Here is a 19,617-nt window from a genome sequence, read left to right as displayed (position 1 = left end):
TCCTGATAAAGGAAGCTGAGACTATACAGACTGTTTTATGTTGAAGTCTCAGGAAGAAACATATTGAACTCAGTTCTAGCCCAATTGCTTCAGAAACAAATGTATATTCTCTAAAGACTAGGTATGTATATGCTCTATAGAACTGCAAGCTGATGCCTATAGTTCCACTCTCTTCAAACGTGCTTTAGCTGGAAACATGTTTTCAAAGCTAAATAGGAATGGCCAACACTCTGCAATAGATTCCTAGCAAACATGTTTGGTTTTTGCCATATCTCTTGAGATGCCCTACTGAATCATTTTACTGGAATGTCAATAAAGTCAGGCATATAAATATAAATAACAAGAAAATTTAGGGAAGTCTGTTAGGAGAAATGTAAGAGGGTCCATGAAACAGGCTTCCCCCATGAGAGAAATGGGGGGAAAGCTGTGGCAACTTTCTTTCAGGACTCTGATCTGCTGCACAAGTGTTTACAGATACAAGGCACTTGCAGGCATCAACTATCATTTACAGAATCTAGATTCTTGTGCCCCTCAAAATCTTGAGAATATTTACTTTAATTTTAAAGCAAACAAGGTTTCTAATCCTCATCGCTGTTCAGAAAACCATAAAGGCAGTGCCTAGTCAATATTTTGAGGTCACATGTAGCATCCCAGTGGCTAGCCTCTCCTTCCTTTACTTACTGCTCTATCCTTCCATGTGAGCCTGCCTTCAAAAAAGAATTTACCCAACAGTGTTCCCAGTCCAGCATCTTATGCAAGATTACATAGATTTATACATAATTTAATCAAATTTATGGATGCAGAATGAGTGGTGGTTAGTGGAGGATTCTGGAGCCAATGATCAGGCTGTCTCTTTGCTATGCACAACTCTCATGCATTCAAATCCCTTAATGCAAGACCGGGAGCCTGAGCAGGCAGCAAGGCGCTCTTGGCTTGTGCTAAAATCACTTCCTATTTAAAATGATCAGTTTAAAAAGACAAATATAGAAACATCCCGCAGCGTGGGAGCTCCTTTCCTTCAGTGTGCAGCTGCCTTTACATGCTTGCTGGGATCTCATTCCTATTTGCTTGCAGTAAAGGAGAGAATTTATAGGCAGGCGATTCTGCTTTTGAACTGTTCCTGGCAGCACTGCGTTCTTTTATCGTCTGTAAATACTTCTGATTTCCTTATGGAAGTGCACCCCAGAGAGACCATGACGAGGTCCCTTGCTTTAGCACTGGCTCTTGCCCAGCCTTGTGCGACTGGCCTTGCACTCTGATACATACATCTGAGTCGTTGTCCTTTTCCAGGGCTGCAGTAGATGATTTTCAACTTCATCAGGGTCAGAACGGTGGAGGGATTTCCTGAACCCACATAACTTAATCAGAAGGGGTACTCTCGGGGGAAATAAGTTATATACCCCCCCCCCTCATATCAGCATCTCCTCAATGTCCGGAAATGTTAAGGAAGTCTCTTTTGATACACTCAGCAATTCTAAGAATCCAGGCCATTGGCAACAGTTCATGTCTTAAGCATACTGCCTTCAAGACTCCCTGACCTTGGTTAAACAGGAAGGCCTCTGCCGTGAGAGATATGGGACCTGATTCAGCTAAAGCTATGACTAGCTAAAAATCCATTGCCTTCAGCAATACTAAGTCATGACAATGCCAGGATCAGGACCATGATTTTTAACCCAGGATATGCCACTCACTTCTTTCTATGCCCAGGCTGGCTTTTTCCTGATCTAGGAAAAAAAAGACTTCTGTCCTCCAGAATGATGAAGATATTGAATGTCCAAACAGGCGTACTGGACAGCAGACATGTTTTGTTATTCAACTGTAGTAGCTAGTTAGTGTTCATTTATGAAAGTTCAATGTCTCTCACACATTGTGGGCTATACAGTTCAGATTGTAGATCAGGCATCCCCAGACTTCGGCCCTCCAGATGTTTTGGACTACAATTCCCATCTTCCCCGACCATTGGTCCTGTTAGCTAGGGATCATGGGAGTTGTAGGCCAAAACATCCGGAGGGTCCCAGTTTGGGGATGCCTGTTGTAGATGATAGAGAGTTAGAAACCTGGTCAGTTTTGACCACTTTTTCTGCAGAACACCACTGGAAAAATCAATTGGCCATAATCCCTTGCACACACTGCAGGAGCGTAAGTTGCATAGAGTGGAAGCAAATTCACATAGCACTCTGATCAAACTTTCAAATGCTCTCCATCCTCTGTCTATATCCAACTCTCTCCCCTTCTTGCACCCTCCCCAAATCTGCTCCAGGGGGTTGGGGGAAGCCAAGGGCAAATTTAGGGGGTGCATAGGGCAGAAGAAGGGGAGAAAGTCCCATTGCACAAGTGGAAATCCTTATGCTGATTGCAGGGCTGGCCCACCCATAATAGAGATGACTGCCTCAGGTGGCAGGATTCACTGAGAAAGCAGATCCTAATGCTGCTCTTTCCTCCACCCTAGTTCCTGATGTAGATCCTCCCTCACCCTTTCTTCCCTGGAGGGGAGGCAGATGCCACTTGGGGCAGTGACTGATGGGGCACTTACTTACAGCTGCATTGGATACAAGCCATGAATTCCAAATCTGACCTCAAGTTTCATTTATGAGATTTGACTGTTGCATGCCAAGAGAGAGAAAAATACCCAAATTTTGGCTTCTGAAGCATCACCAGACTTCACTATTTGTAAAATGCCATTTCAGCTCTAAGGTGGTTCAGTTCTTAGACAAATGCCTGTGTAAAGAAAGCTTCTCTAGTGATAACTGCAATGTTTTGACTATGTGTAGGGCGCTGAAAGAGATGACACCGCCACTGTTATCTTTCTCAAGGCAGCCCTGTTTAGGGAAGCTTTTTAATGTTTGATGGATTTCTGTGTTTTAATGTTTTGTTGGAAGCCGCCCAGAGTGGCTGGGGGAACCCGGCCAGATGGGCGGGGGAATAAATATTATTATTATTATTATTATTATTATTATTATTATTATTATTATTATTATCACCAGGGACACCTTTGTTAGGTTGCAAACCTGTATTCATGGAGGCTCCCTGCCTGTTTTAGAATCCTGGTTTCCCAGAGTTCTAAAATGTCCAGTATAAGAGTGGTTACTGATTGTGCCCAGTACTTCATTAATAGTGACAGTGTGGGCATGCATGCTTACCCATCGTTCAGAGAAGCTAGCATGTTGGTCTGTGATTTGTTCTGGACATGCATGCCATCCATGTACAAACTTTACAGAAATGTCAAAGCAGTGGCAGCAGTGGTTGAAGCAGCCAGATGCATACCTGTTGCAACATTTTCAGGTCTACCCGCTACTAGGACCATGACAGTGCATCCAAAATGTGCAGAATTCCTGCAGAACTTTGATTGGGTGGAGACCCACACCCACGCAAGTATTGCAAATGTGGGTCATTCACATGACTATCTGAAGTCTCAAAATGGATTTGTTGCATTTTTAACTAAATAAGCTTATGCAACCATTGCTTCTCCAAGCCAGTATACTGTTAGATGCTGTTTAGGGAATACCCAGATTTGGCTGGCAAATATGCCAGCTAATGGAATTAGCTGCTCCTTCTCAGAACAGCCCTCATTCTGCATGGGAACAGCAGCAGAAAGATACACTCTTGCTTACAGAAGGGCTCATTTATCCTGACTGGCAGCCGCTGGGATTAGATGCATGTCATCATTGGCGGGATGAAAATAACTCCAGCCCCATAATGCCTGGAGTCAAACAGAAATAGTTAAAAGAAAAACAAAGTAATAGGGACCCTGTTTTGTGTATTGTAATTGAGAAGCCTAGATCTATTAACTCATGAATGCTGTAACTAACTGGGCTCCTTAATGGCAGGATGAACATTCTGCATGGCAAATCAGCCTCTTCCTTTAATTTGGGTAGGTAAAAATGGGTTACCATTCGCAAAATGGCAACATAAAATCATAGAATTGTAGAGTTGATAGGCACCTCTATTGACTTAAATCTTCAGGTGGCTACTTTAAATCGGGAAGGTTTAAGATGCCTTCTTATCACTTTACCTGCTGTACATTTTAATGATGAGATCATGCCACATAAAATGAATTGCTGATATTGTAAAGAGGGTTGCATAGCCCTTAAACAATAGCCTCGATGCCTACTGTAGTGCTATTTTATACAGCATGTGAGCTCGGTTTTCAACATGTTGCAGTGTCAATGATCCAAAACAGTCTCTTCTGTGTGCCAAGAAGTGATGGGGAGCCTGGGTCTGAGAACAGGAACCAAATGTAACCATCCTGCTCTAGTGACCACTTCTAAAATTAGACTATGAGTGTTGCAAAACCCATTTCTGGGTTTGGTGAGAAGACCGTCACGAAACAGGAAATCCATGTGGTCAAAGCTGCTTTAGGCAGCTTGAATTGCACTGGAACAGTCATGGAAGACTACTGGACATTAAAGATATGCTGAGATTGACAATGTCTCCTGGAATTTTACGTTTAAAGTTTTGGAATATATGAGCTGTGGAGACACTTTTATAAAAGGAGTCAGGTCAATATATACTGAAGAGTCATCTAAATTGATAGTAAATAATGTATTGAATGAGAATTGCAAAATACAGTAACTAAACGAACGAGACAAAACTGCTGTTGTCACCCTTGTTGTTTATATTAGTTTTAGAAGTATTGGCGCAAAGAATAAGATGTAATCGAGAAATTAAAGGTATAAGAGTGAGACAGAGACAATATAAATTAAAAGCATTTGCAGACGACGTGGTGATATCTGTAGAAGAACCAATAGAGCCAATTCCAAAAGTATTACAAGAGATTTTTAAAAAAGGAGATGTAGCAGGTTTTAAGATTAATAAAGACGAAACCAAACTCTTGGTAAAAGATATTAATGATGAGAGTAAAAATAAATTACAAGATGTGTCAGGTTTAAAGATTGAAAGGAAAGTCAAGTATCTAGCTATATGGTTAACAGCAAATCATATAAATTTGTACAAATGTAACTATTTAAAAACCTGGGAAGATATTAAAAGCAATTTGCAAATTTGGGACAGAGGCTTCCTTTTGAGTAAAGGCACATGGAATCAAGCTTCTAAGGTGGCAGTCTTCTGCACATCTACCACCATAGCTGCCAAGTTTTCACTTTTCTCGCGAGGAAGCCTATTCAGCATGAGGGAAAATCCCTGTAAAAAAGGGATAACTTGGCAGCTATGTCTACCACTGGTCTATGTGAGGCTTACCTCTGAGTAAATATGCATGGAATCAGCTGATATGTGCACAACTACGTGTAACAGTAAAAAGCTTGCATTTCTCGCGTTAATGCAAAAGCTACGTTGGGACAGAATGAGCAAAAAATAAAAAATTAGCTCTCTCTCTGTCCCTGTCCCTATCCCAATTAATATTCATACATCCATGCAAACAGGGTGTAGGAGGTTAATGTTATGTGAAAATGGCCTAAGACAAAAACAGAAAAGCATAACTTTAAGGCGCTTTCATTTGTTGTCTGAGCAAAGTGCATTTGCTGATTTTGGCACTGCATTTGTTTCTAAGGCTGTGTACACACTTCAGCCTTTGAAGCTCTGTGGTTTGGGGGTTTTCTAAAAGGACTTTTGTAGACATTGCTTTGCAAGTGTCCATACCTGCACTCTGTGCAGACAGCATTTGTATTTGTTAAATCATTGCCATATGTGCACTCCCCAAGAGCAGGTTCCCAGAGAAGGCACTCTCAGTTTGCACATGAGGCAAGAGGAACGCATTGTGAAATGTAAGGTGGCTTTTAACTGTTCTATTGAATGGTGCTTTCAAAACACGTCAAAAGGAAGCATGCAGAGAATTCCTATTTCTATTAACATATATGATAATTTACAGTGCAATATCTGCTTTGAAGATGTGAGTTATCAGGAGGAAAGCTGATGTGGCCAATCTGAAAGTAATTCTTCAGGTCACATTGCACCCCTAGTGTCAATGGGCACATCTACTGCACCTCCAACCTTCCCACAATTACCAAAAAAGTCTGAAGGGGACTTCCAACAAGCCTCCTCAAAATATTAGCAAAATACTGCTCTGGAGAAATAGTGCTAGTGCTCTAACTCTAATGCCATTAAATAACACCTTTCTGTTCACCATAATTTTAGAAACATGTCTCTCTCCCCCAATTAAAGACTTTCAGTCTACACTTCTGATCCATCTTATGTAATTTGGGTGGTATTCAACTGAACACCAACTTAACCCTTGCAGCTGTTTTATTGTGGGGAGAAGAGATACAAAAAAACTTGGCCGTTTGATATCTGAAGGGAGACCCCTTAAAACACTCTGCTCATTTACTTTCTTTCAACCATGTATCCATCCCTCGATGGAAAGAAAGGGCTTGCTATTCCATTGTGGTCAACAGTTGCCAACAGACAAGGTGCAATGAGTGCTACTTTCGTATTGGAGGCAGACATGGAAATTACAGGTGCAACAGGCCGGAGGCATTGGGACACCATTACATAGCCTCACAACTCCTGATTCTCTGACTCTGAACTAAGGTTGGGGGAGGATTTTGATTCACTCTGCAATTTGGAGCACATCTCCCCAGTCCACATCTGATGAACTGGTAAGTATCAGATTTGGGGGAAGTGGGCACGTGGATCAGATTGCATGTTTGTAGACCAGGTATCCCCAAACTGCAGCCCTCCAGATGTTTTGGCCTATAACTCCCATGATCCCTAGCTAACAGGACCAATGGTCGGGGAAGATAGGAATTGTAGTCCAAAACATCTGGAGGGCCGAAGTTTGGGGATGCCTGCTATAGACCCTTCTCATCACAGTCCACTCCTATCTACCTTAAAAAATCAAAACACACCTTATGGGGAAATCCATATTTTCGTCCATGCAATTACCCAAGAACTGGCAGCACATTGTAACCCATGCCTGGCTTATACTAAAGATTTGCAGTAAGCACCTCACTTTCTAACTGCAAAATGTGTGCATTTCTTTCAGGATTTCCCCTGGAAATGGACTTAGTCATGTCCCCTCTTGGCACTGGGATTGACCACACTTCAGTGGATCCATCCAACCCTACGCTGAATATATCAGTTGCAACACCCCACCCCATGCTTAAGTTACTGAACAAGTGGCAGTATGGATGGAGCATTCTATGCACAGATGAGCTACTTCTCCTCTGTATGGTTCCAATTTTTAGTGTCTGCGCTGCCAGAGCAAGCACTCACAGATGAGCTATTTCTAACCTTACAGCAGACGAGTAGCACTTGCCCCTACCCCACCTTACTGGATTTTTTCCCTTCACTGTACTTTCTTTTTCTACTGAGCCTTTGGGGGAAAGAATCAGCTGTCTAGCCAATGGGGTTAGCACAAATGACTCCAGTATAACTTACAAAGAACCACTCACATAAACCGTTTGATAGAATGTTGTCCTTTTCCCTGGAGGGCCTTCCACACCCTGGGCAGTGACACCCAGTTCTCACTTTCTTATTCATTAACTGCTCATAAAGCAGTCTGGAGATGAAAGTGCAATGTGGGTGCTAATCACTACTAACAACCAATAATTTAACCTCCCGAGGCTCCCTTGCAGCATTTTCCCAGGGGAGGGGAGGGCAGCCTAACAGTCACAGCAGGGGCTATTACCACCCACTGGTTGTGTAATACGGAAACAATGAGATGGAAACAGAACTTTCACAGAAAGCTGCATACATAACAAAGTTATCTAAAAGTGCCAATCTGGAGTTCTCAGATTTAGTACATTTTGAACAGTTTTTTTTAAAAAAATGACAACTGTTCAGCTAGCAAAGCCTGTTGTAATGGCTAAAAAAAAAAGATCGAGGTCTGTATTCAGGGATTGTTCTGGTGTTTCACATTCATAGGCTGCAAATTTGCTGTGTTTCTGCACTTGTGTGTGGAATAAGTATTTCAGAATTGGTGATCCCTGTAATTCGGAGATAAGAGAACTGTGGATAGATCTCCAGAAAGGTTACAAGATCATCTTAGGGTCAACTCCCCCACAACTATGCATTTGTAATATTGCTTTTCAAAATGCATTCCATGTGTGTTAAAGCCAAATGCAACTTTCCATTTGCTTTCAGAATTTAACAGAGTTCCCAACATTTTAGCTACCAGGCAAATTGATGGTCTTTTCCCCTTTGGATGCTTCAGTGGAGTATCTTCTCTAAAAAGGAGGACTGAAAGGTGGAAGAGTTTAATGCAGGCAATCTTTATCCATCCATTTCTTGCTGAATTTACCTGTGAACCTGCCCACCCATTTGTTGTCTCGAAAGAGAAGTCCCACCTGCCCCTCACCCTTTACAGAATGTGCAGAAACTGCCTTCTTGACCGCTGGACCCACTATTGGTCTTGTTTGCTCAATCCACTGGAGCCATACGAGTCCATAACTCACTAAGGGCTTGAGACCCATTGGCTAACCTCACCTGGTTTAATCGGCCTGTTGAGGCTGTTCCTGGGGTGGGGCTGCTGCCACATGCTGACAGTTTCTAGGAGCCACAGGTGAGAGCTGAGTTCAGGGTGGGGACCAAAGGTGGGCAGACATACCCCAGAAGGAGCATGACATGTCCCAGAACAGAGGTACTACCCTTCCCGTAACACCCCATATACCCCACCCATTTAAAACTTTGGGTATTCTCTACTATAAGATCTATTTCACTAGAAGACTAAGCCAGTGAGGATAGAGACTAGAGCAGGAGCTTCTTGCTTGTGGCAATTCTACTATGCAACTTCTTTCCATTGAAACCAACCAAATCAACAACTTCACCTGAGCACAATACTAAAATTGTAAAGAGGAAAAAATAGAAATATCTTTTATTGTAGACTTTTGGGGGACACTTTTGCCTTAAAAGGGATGTGGGTGGCACTGTGGTCTAAACCACTGAGCCTTGGGCTTGCTGATCGGAAGGTCGGCGGTTCGAATCCCCACGACGGAGTGAGCTCCCATTGCTCGGTCCCTGCTCCTGCCAACCTAGCAGTTCGAAAGCATGAAGTGCAAGTAAATAAATAGGTATCACTCTGGCAGGAAGGTAAACGGTGTTTCCGTGCACTGCTCTGGTTCGCCAGAAGTGGCTTAGTCATGCTGGCCACATGACCCAGAAGATGTCTGCGGGCAAACACCGGCTCCCTTGGCCTATAGAGCGAGATGAGCACCACAACCCCAGAATCGTTTGCAACTGGACCTAATGGTCAGGGGTACCTTTACCTTTACCTTTTTTGCCTTAAAAACACTGTTGATGAGTTTTTAGTGGAGTGGTTTTTTAAAATAATAATTGTTTCCCCCCCCCCTCATATTTATGCTTTGTATGCCAATGCTTTGTATGCCATTTTAGGCCTCCTGGATAGGAAGAAGAGAGTGGGATACAGTTTTAAGTCTCATAACTATCTTACTAGCTCTGTGGTTTTACACAGAGTTGGGACATTTGGCACCTACTAATAGGTTATTCTAAGAGTGGGAAATGTGTGGCTCACCAGATGTTGTTGGACTCCAACTCCATCAGCCCCAACCAGCATGGCCCTTGGTCAGGGATGGTGGGAGTTGTATTTCAACATCATCTGGAAGATACTTGTAAATAAATGAAAGTATTACAAAATCCCACTAAACTTCTAGTGAACTCTTTCCAAACTGGATCAAACTTGGGCAGATGGTACACCTCTGCAATGAAGTGAGATGAGCCTAACAATATATTCTTCTGAGAACCACTATGTAAATGATGGGGGGGGGGTAGGACTGCCTTCTGAGTGTTGCATTTTGCATTACTAGTTTGAAAGATCTCCAGTAGCTCAGGGAATACTTGGCAGAATTAAATACATGCTGTCCACTGGCCTGTGTTTGAGGGTCACTCCCCAAATTTATCCTTTTTGTATATTTGCAAGATGTTTCTTCTATTACCAAAGTCCACAGGTTTATAGCCCTCCATGTTATTCTTAGGAAGACATGCTAGTTTCTCTCTCTCTCTCTCTCTCTCTCTCTCTCTCTCTCTCTCTCTCTCTCTCTCTCTCGGCAATATATGTGGAGTCAGAGCAATGGAAAGAAGGTGGTGGAGCAACTCAAAACAACTGCTCTTTTTGTGTGTTGTAGAGCCCAGTTCTTTGGAAAACACACACTTGTTTCTTGTTGGGCAAGCTTGACAGCTGCTGACCCTTAGCTCAAAGGGTTTCCCATGCAAATAAGCCATGTTTGCAAACTCATGGGTATTAGCACTGCTTAGCTGATGGCCTGTCATCCTAGCATCTATGACAAAGAAGCCCCTAATTGAGCTTTGCTGAGTACCGTGAGTCAAGGCAAAGAGATAACTAGAATCATCATAAATGCTCAAGCTTCCCAACCAAACAATGGAGACAGGCCAGGTGAAGCAGAAATGTTGGTTGCTGGGGCTGTCGTGCTGAGGGCAGCAGCTGCTGTTTTCTATTTTGTTCCTGCCCAAGTCTGTACAAGTGCTGCTCTTTAGGTGTGTGCATAGTTTGGAAATAGCACTGGTTAATTGTGCAGTGGCGAAAACTACTCAAACTATGCTCAGATTCACCTGACAGAAGGGAAAGCAGGCTGTGGGATAAGTAAAGGGGAAGGAGCCATGCTGTCACAGTAGCCATTCCAGATGCTTATTTTCCCATTTGGACACTCAAATTTTGCAATTAAAAACATTTAATATTATGCTAATATACACTGCCCACTCCCAATACTTCCATAGCTGCCAAGTTATCCCTTTTTTTCAGGGATTTTCCCTTATGCTGAATAGGCTTCCTCGCGAGAAAAGGGAAAACTTGGCAGCTATGAATACTTCTGTTGTTTCACAACATAAAATGGTAGCTCTAAGAAGGAGAAGAAGGTGACAAGGGGTTTCTGACATCACAGTTTTACTTACCAACTACGATGGTCAAGTCTTGGGGAAACACACACCAACACAAACACACACCCTGGTTCATTATCATTATCTTATAAAACACTAGGAATAGCTTGTAACATGCCATTCATCTTGTGCCCTGATCCTATTAGTGCTTCAATTTCTGGGCTTCCTAGGTTCTTAGGACATGCCATGCAGAGTTTTAATAATTCTTCCCTCTGCTCTTATTTTTAACCAGTGTGGGTAGACTGTGCCCGAGTGGCGGAAGGGCAGGTTGCTTGAGGGGAGGTTGCTTAATCCCCACAACCAGTCATTTTCCAGCTCATCTTTTTCATCCATATGTGTGTTTTAGGAGGTGGGGAGATACAGGAAAACTATGGAGATCCTGGTTTTTTCTTCCCGTTCCTGGGGGGGGGGGGGAGGAATCTCAGGGGGTGGGGAGCTGAGGGTGCTGCTGCTGATGATTACTAAGCTGAAAAACAGGACCAAAGAGGAAAAATGAAGCAGCCACACTCTCTTTTCACCCTTCTACTACATGATGCCGAATCCTCTGAATGAAGCTGCATGCAATTCAATGAGACTTTCTCCCAATGAATGTATAGAGGCTTGCAGAAAGGTTAGAGCTGGAGCCTGCCCAGGTTGCTCTGTTTAAAGAAAGCACTTTTGCTGCATGACCCTGTTTAAAATTTGAAGGAGCCTCGCGGTCACCAAAGGAAGCGGGTCCTGACCCAGGTAGAGTCCAGGTCCTGAGCTACGGCATGTTATGCATGTTTTCCAGGGAAGTTGTGGGACAGGATTCAGGTAATAGCTTATGCAAAGGGAGACGGGCGTATTCCAGGAGATAGCCTCAGTGTGTAGGGGACTGTCTGGGTCAGCAGGGGATTAATCAATTTTATACGGCGGAATAACCCTTTCCTGACTTCTGTACCTCAAACGGAATAAAATGGCTTCTCTTTAGCTAAGGCACTGTTCCCCTCTCTGTGGATCTGTGGTTCCGTAGTGTATGATGCGCAATCCCCCCTCTTCCCCTGGCTCCACAACAACCCTGATCAAAATCTCTGGCTGCAGCAGGATAGTCAACTGGTGCTCAGGTGCAAGTCAGAGCTCCGTAAGTTTTCCATACAAGAGAGTAAGCAAGCCTGCTGCTCTCCCTCTTTTTCACAGAGGCTCTTCTTTTCTATTTGGGTAGGAGCTGTGTATTCGGCCGCCATCTTGCTCTTTCCCAAGCTGTTTCAACAAGCATTCTGAATCCTATGTTTCAACTATTCTTGCTGTTCCTTTCCCCCCTGAGGGCATTTCCAAGTGGTGACCACCCTACACTAAGCTTGGAAGGGGTTGGGGGAAGGGAAGAGGAAGAGGAAGCAGAATCTTAGATAGGGGAATTGCAACTATGGGCAGCCTGGATTTTATTTTATCTCTCCCAGGGTTGCCTGACAATACAGAACTGGCCATTTTGTGCTTTTAATAGTTGTGTGGGAGAGGAGATGTTCAGCAGTTGGAACTTTTCCTCCCTGGCACTGTGGTGGGATGAGAGGGCCTCCTTGCTGGAAAGCTCCCCTCCTACACAATTATTAGGTTGTATCCAGACAGCTGCTTCCAGCAGTAACTGTAGCACTAAACTAGAAAGGTGGGGTGAGTGGGGAAGGAAAAATACCTCAAGGGTGGAACAGGGACTAATTTGTGTGGGCAAACAGCTCACTGAGAGAAGGACTGCAGAGGCTCCTGTCTAGGAGTCTGGGCACAGCGCTGAAGAGGCCACAGAACTGGAATGCTCTGAAATGGAAACTATCATCCTATTGCTGTTTTACATTGAATGTTATTGTTCCTAATTTTGTAAACTGCCCTGGAATCTTACAATGAAGGGCAGCATATATATTTTACTTTTTAAAAATAGGCATACAAACACACAATACAAAATTTACTATGCACAACTATCCTATATGCCATCAATAGCATATAATATATCCATATTATATTGAATTATTGCTATTTCAGTAGTGAGAACTCTAAATTAAAACTTTGCTTCAATTAACTTATGAAGCAGAACCATAAACTTTCAAACTGTTCATGTCTTTTTCTCTCCCCTCCCTTATTTTTGTACGGTCAGACATTTTCGTGACATACTGTATCGGACAATGGGATAGGTTTATATGTGTGAATGTGTTTGAAAAGCCTTTCTCTCTGCATGTGCCTCAGGAAGAGCCAGTGGGGTGTAATGGTTTGAGTGTTGGTCCACGACCTGAGAGACACCACGGTTCAAATCCCCACTTGGGCATGTAGGTCACTGGCTGACATTGGGGTAGTCACTGCCTTTCAGTCTAACCCCAGGGTCCCCAAACTAAGGCCCGGGGGCTGAATAGCCTTCTAAATCCTGCCCGTGGATGGTCCGGGAATCAGCATGTTTTTACATGAGTAGAATGTGTCCTTTTATTTAAAATGCATCTCTGGGTTATCTGTGGGACCTGCCTGGTGTTTTTATATGAGTAGAATGTGTCCTTTTATTTAGAATAATGATGATGATGATGATGATGAAAATAATAATAATAATAATAATAATAATAATAATAATTTTTTATTTATACACCACCCATCTGGCTAGGTTTCCAACAGAAACATTAAAATATACTAATTTCTTAAACATTAAAAGCCTCCCTTCTGGGCAGCCTCTCTGGGTTAGTTGTGGGGCATAGGAATTCATTCATATTTTTTTCCAAAATATAGTTCGCCCCCCCCCCAAGGTCTGAGGGACAGTGGACTGATCCCCTGCTGAAAAAGTTTGCTGGTCCCTGGTCTACCCCTTGCGGTTGTTGTGGGGATTAAATGAGGAGAGGGAGAGAACCATGTAAACCACTTTGAGCTCATTGGAAGAAAAAAAAGTGGGACATAAGTGCCATAAATAATTAATTAACTTTTGTCTTTCTTGCACATGCTTAGCTGAATTTTGCATATTTCTCTCTTGCACACACGGTCAAAGAGTGATCTGGTCTTCACAAACCCAGTGGGGCTTCTTGCGGTGAAAGCTGGGGGTTGTGCCTAGAAGGCAAAACCTGTTAGCTACATTCAGCTCTACAGTCATAGAGTAGCCCATCCATGATTACGTTGCTGGTTTGTTTGGACTAGCAGCAAACAGGACAGCTCACAGATATGCAGCTTGTGAGTTCCATCATGAAGCCCTCCATCTGGAAGCACCAGGCTGGAATGACCAAGTCCTCTACTGAATCTGGCAACTCTTGTTTTTGCACAGCATCAGCGTATGCCTTCCCTCACTTGTAACGTACCCCAGGATTGTCTACCATATGGAGAGTTGGGAGGTCCACACTGGTTCATGGGCACTCAAAAAGCTCTCTGTGCAGCCAAGATGTTTCTTTGCATTGCTCAGCTCAACCTACCGTTGGTGTGGATGCTTGGATCTTCACCTAATCCTGTGTCTCTATCTTTCCCTTCCCAACTAGATTTCGCAGTCTAGATTGCCAGGTTCTTAACCAGGGTATATATCTTGCATGTTTATATGTTCCAGGGCACCAAGGTCACCTCCAGAACATCACGATTTTGCAGGAGGGATTAGATTGTATACCAGAAATTCAGGTTTGCACAATTAAAGTGGATTAAAGACCCGTTGTTCTGGAGGAACAATGCATTTTTTAAAAATTGACTTTTGGGAGTTAAGAAAGTGAGGGGGAAAATGCAATAAAAAGTGTGGGTTAATGGTGGATTGACTGGAAGATATATTACTTTCCTGCAAATAAATCAGGATGGAAGCTCAGTGAAGAGCAGGCATCGTATAACCTCTGCATAAGCTTTGTGCACGCCAACCAGGATGAATGCTCAGTAAAAAAGAATGTCTGAAAGAGCCCCCAATGAAGCTGCAGCCACTGCACCCTTCTGCATTCATCCACTTGTTATCTCAAACCGCAAGGGCATGTAGAGAAACGGAGGAAGAGGAACAGTGGCTTCACCAGAGCACTTAAAAACCTGAGCTCTGCTGCGTGCTGCATCTGAGTCACATGCAAGGTGTAAGTTTACACATAAAGGAAGTAATATTAAAAATGAATACTAATGTGTATGTACCAATATTTTATATCAGTTTTATGTAATTTGCTTAAGAGATAGGGCGCCTTCCAGACTGTAATCATTTTGTGGGAGGGATTGAAGCACACACACTGGCATTGTTTGGTTTGCACAACCCTGGCACAACAAATCCAATTTAAGAAAGATACAGGGAAGCAACAAGGGAATGCACGGAAATGTGTGGGATCAACAGGAAGATGTGTGAACACCCTGCAAGCAAATTGGAATGGGTACTCATTGTTGGTTTTGTTTGCAGGGATGTTAAACAACAGACCAGGTGCAATCTAACCTCCATCAAAATCAGGATAAATGCTCAATAAATAGGTCACGAGGAGGAGCTCTTCCATCATCATCATCATCATCATCATCTGGTATATAAATCTTGCTAAATTAATAATAATAATATAATAATAATATTATCTCAAGGAGATGTTCTATCACTCAGTCTGTGTTTCTCTCCAAAGAAAGCCACTCCCCTGCCCTGCAGCGCTACTTCCATGTGGCTCATAGTGCACCACACAAGTCCCACTTTGAGGCAGAGGACTGAAACCTGGCATTGCTGCAAGACACCAGATCGCAAGCCAAACTTCTAATCCTGCCAATTTCATGGCTTTGATGGGATCCTGGGAAAAGGGACGGGCTAGGATAAAATTCTAATCTGAGTGGCAGCAGGTCATTCGGGTAGCTCCGGTTTAGGGAGTGCTCTAGTTTGTCAAAAATATTGGCTCAGAATGTGGATCAGCTGTGTGACTGTGACTCTCTCTCTCTCTCATGTGTGTGTGTTGAGGTTGGAGGCCAATCTTATACAAAGCCTTGTGCAGAAACAAAAAATAATGTTAAAAAATTAAAAAATTAATCTACCATGCAACATTCCCTCCAGGCTGAATGTCACAACGGCTCTTCACAAACGCCAGAATTCTAGAAGCAGTGATTTGTGACTTATTGGGCTCATATCTGCACCAGCCACATGACCCAAGCAAGAAAGGGATTTTGCTGTGAGCTCAGCTGTAGCTCCTCAGTTATCTGTTCGTTCCCCACCCGCCCCACGTTTGCAGTGTCCAGGAATGCAGTGCTCAGGGAGGATTTATTTCTCAGCAATGTGCAGTGTTTAATTTCTAAGAAGAGAGGTGCTGAGGTTTGAGCCTGCAGGGGAGTTTGCCCTCTAAGCCCCAATCCACTAATTCCAGATGAGTTGCATCTAATTGTGGTTGTTATGAGGGCAAAGTTCTCTTAACATGCTCAAAAGCTTTCTTCTTTTTATTACTTCCCCTATTCCCCTATTGCAGGGCTAGGCATGAGCATGGCAGCTAGGTTCTAGGTCAGGCACCCCCAAACTTTGGCCCTCCAGATGTTTTGGACTACAAATCCCATCATCCCTGACCACTGGGCCTGTTAGCTAGGGATCATGGGAGTTGTAGGCCAAAAAATCTGGAGGGCCGCAGTTTGGGGATGCCTGTTCTAGGTCTTAAGCGCTGGTGAGCTCCACCTATATATATAACCCCAAACGAATGCTTCATGTGCCCAATTTTTGACAGTATTTATTCGCCTGTTACCTAAATTTATATCCTGCCTCCCCACACAGAAGTGCCCGAGGTGGCTAATAACTAAAAAATGAAATAAAAGCAATCCTGTAAAATATGTAACAGTATGGAGACAAATAGAGGTGCAGCTCCCACAAAAGAGATCAATAACAGTGGCTGGGTAACCAGTTAAAGCAGAGGGAATAAAGTGAGTCCTAAAACAGGCTTTGGACTTCTTGCCACAGGCATACATTTGGGTTAAAAATCACAAGACTTCTGGACCTTGCAGTTCTGACTAGTTTTCAGGCAGGCTCACTTCTTGGCTCAGTTTTGTCTTTTCCTTCGCTAAGTGCTATCTGCATCCTCCAGCATCCCAACATATGGGTACAAGGGTGGAATTATCTTAATCTTTGTCCACTTTTAAAAACACATGCAGTGCTTTGCATTTTTTTTAAAAAAATAATACTATTGCAATTTAATATCATCTGGTTTTAGTGGGAACTAGGTAAAGGTAAAGGGACCCCTGACCATTAGGTCCAGTCGCGACCGACTCTGGGGTTGCGGCGCTCATCTCACGTTATTGGCCAAGGGAGCCGGTGAACAGCTTCCAGGTCATGTGGCCAGCATGACTAAGCCGCTTCTGGCGAACCAGAGCAGCACATGGAAACGCCGTTTACCTTCCTGCTGTAGCGGTATCTATTTACTTGCACTTTGACGTGCTTTTGAACTGCTAGGTTGGCAGGAGCTGGGACTGAGCAACAGGAACTACTCTTGAGTAAATGGATACTATTTTTATCTTTATGCTGGTAAGTTGTTTTAAATTGTTTTCAATATGGTGCTTTGATACTTTAACCCACCCTGGGGCCTTAGGTTTAAGGGTGAGTAATAAACAAATAAGCACAACATTGGCAATATTACTAGAGCTGGGACAAAGAGTTGAACCTAGCTTGATTCAATTGATTAAATGATCCTAAATATATCTTATCAGTGGCATTATGACCTTTTCACATAAAAGAAAATAACAATCCCTGCAGGGCCAGGGCCAGTCTTCAGGGAGCTCTTGGCACAGGGCCAGCAATGCCCTCACCCCTCCAAATGGAGCAGAGCCCAGCTCTGCTTATGGTGCCCATAGTGTCAGCTGCCCCACACTTTCTCCGCTGCCTCTGCTTTGGCAGTGGTGGTGGAGCCACTCAGCAGTCTCCATAGATCTATGCCATCGTTTACATTTTGGGTAGCTTAAAAATGGTGGGTGGCCACTGTGGGTGGAAGCTGCTTGGCTCCCATTCAAAAGGGCCCCCACTGTTGAAAAGCACTGAAAAGCTCCCTCCAGCAGCTGCCCCACAGGTGTCAAATGCACCACCCGCTCACTTGCTTTCCACCACCCGATGCCCAAGCCAACCATGTATTTTACATGGTTTTATTCTCTTCCTTTATAAAGAAAATTCTTCGCCTTCTTTGCTGTGCAGAACAGATTAAATGTGACTGTTCAAGCACACATTCACCTGGTGCTAGAGTGTTCGCTGGCTTGAAAGGAATCTTCAGCTAACGCCCAAATGTAAATAAAAGATCACTGGGAAAGATAAAAGAAACAGAGAAACAAAGAAGGTGCCAGTTGACTTGTTTAGCTCTCACTGCAGGTCTTGTTGCTGGCCTTTTTGCCAACCTGTTTGCATAACATGAGGTGCGGTCCAGATTTCAGCCGCTTTGAGATGAAGACTTAGAAGCACAGAGTTGCATCACGCAGTACATGCATCTCGTATTCCTGCCTCACTTATCATGACTATATTAAAGTCTCCCACTGGGCTATATAACCAAGAGTTCTTGCTGTGATCTGCCCCTTACTACCAATATTTCTGTAGCTTGCATTTATGCTTCAGAAGGTGCTATTTTTAGCAAGTCCGTACATACGGTAGGTTTTCCACTATTAATTTGCTTGTTTGGTATTATTACCAGTTTTAAGGAATATGAGCAGCCAAGGTTTCTGCAGAAGAAGCTTTCAGCCACTTCCAAAGAAAAGACTTTGAGATGCCACGTTAATTAGGAATCTTAGCAATCTTAGGAAATTACCTCCTCAACACCCACCACCACTCTACAATCAACTGCCTTTTGGAAAGGATTTTAATTCTTGTGTTTTAAAAATACAGAATTGAATATTACTTGTAAGACAACCTTGGTAGGATTTATATCTGGAAAAGTGGCATATAAATAACTGAAACAACAACAAACAACACCAGAGGGACCAAAAAGTCATCAAGAACAAACAATGCAAATCCCACTCAAAATATTCTGGTTGCTTAGCAAGTTGGATTGCCAGCTGCAGGTGGAGATTCCTACTGAGGATGCCCACATTCCTATTCACCCCTTTCCTTCTCCTCAGCGCCTCCACTTGTCTCACCCTATCAGGTCTGAAGTCTGAGAAGTTCTCGGAGTGGCGGTATTTGTCATGAACAATTTAGCAACAGATTGGCTGACTAGCAGATGAAGGAAGGTGCACAGGATGACCTAATTGAAACAGATGGTTCTGGATTTTCAAGCAGGGGGACTTTGAGGGAGGCATGGCCAAGGCTCACCTGCATTTGATAGGTTACGGAAAGGTGCTCACCCAATGCAGCTGCTCCAGGAATCGGCAGATTGGCTCAGTGAGGGGCATGGAATTGCCTTCCTGGTGACACCAGTGCCCAGGAAAGGGTGCTCAGACTTAGGGCCTGCTTGCGTTTTTGTTTAATAAATACAGCCGCCCTGTAGTGTATTGAATTGAAACAATCAAAGCTATACTGGGTTTCAGCACACAAGATTGCTAAGGGGTATTTGAGGGAAGTTTCTACAGCCAGATTTTGAAAATGAAAATGTACCATTTCACACCAAAGGTTTACATTAAACGATATCAGAAAAAACACACAATAAATCTGTATATAAAAATTGTGTAGTTTGAGTGATTAGCCTGCTGTGGCTCTGTGTTTTTGGTCAGAGGAATGAAGTTCTTATACTCAGAAGCAAACGCCTCTTCTTACTTCCAGCAGAAGCTGGCTGTACAGAGTGCCAACTGGCTGGCGCTTGTGACCATCACAGAGACACCTCCCTCCTCCCACTGTAGCCTGCTATTCACAATTATGATTGGCTGGCCCTTTGGGTAATCAAGAAGCTACTCTCCAATATTTCAAAGTAGAAACCACCTTGGATTGGTTTAAAAACAAAAAAGTGCCAAATAAATGTTAAACTTCATAGACATGTC

The 19,617-nt window shown here is 43.3% G+C and overlaps 1 protein-coding gene across 4 annotated transcripts in view; it reads right to left on the bottom strand.

Annotated features, from left to right (window-relative positions):
- PIK3R3 (phosphoinositide-3-kinase regulatory subunit 3) overlaps positions 1-19,617 on the bottom strand; it is a 253,064-nt gene that overhangs the window by 123,932 nt on the left and 109,515 nt on the right. The gene's annotated exons all lie outside the window — the stretch shown is intronic.

Source organism: Zootoca vivipara, chromosome 7 (assembly GCF_963506605.1).
Source record: "Zootoca vivipara chromosome 7, rZooViv1.1, whole genome shotgun sequence".
Classification (NCBI taxonomy): Eukaryota; Metazoa; Chordata; class Lepidosauria; order Squamata; family Lacertidae; genus Zootoca; species Zootoca vivipara.
The sequence above is the reverse complement of the archived record's forward strand: the minus strand, read 5'-3'. Positions and strand labels throughout refer to the sequence as shown.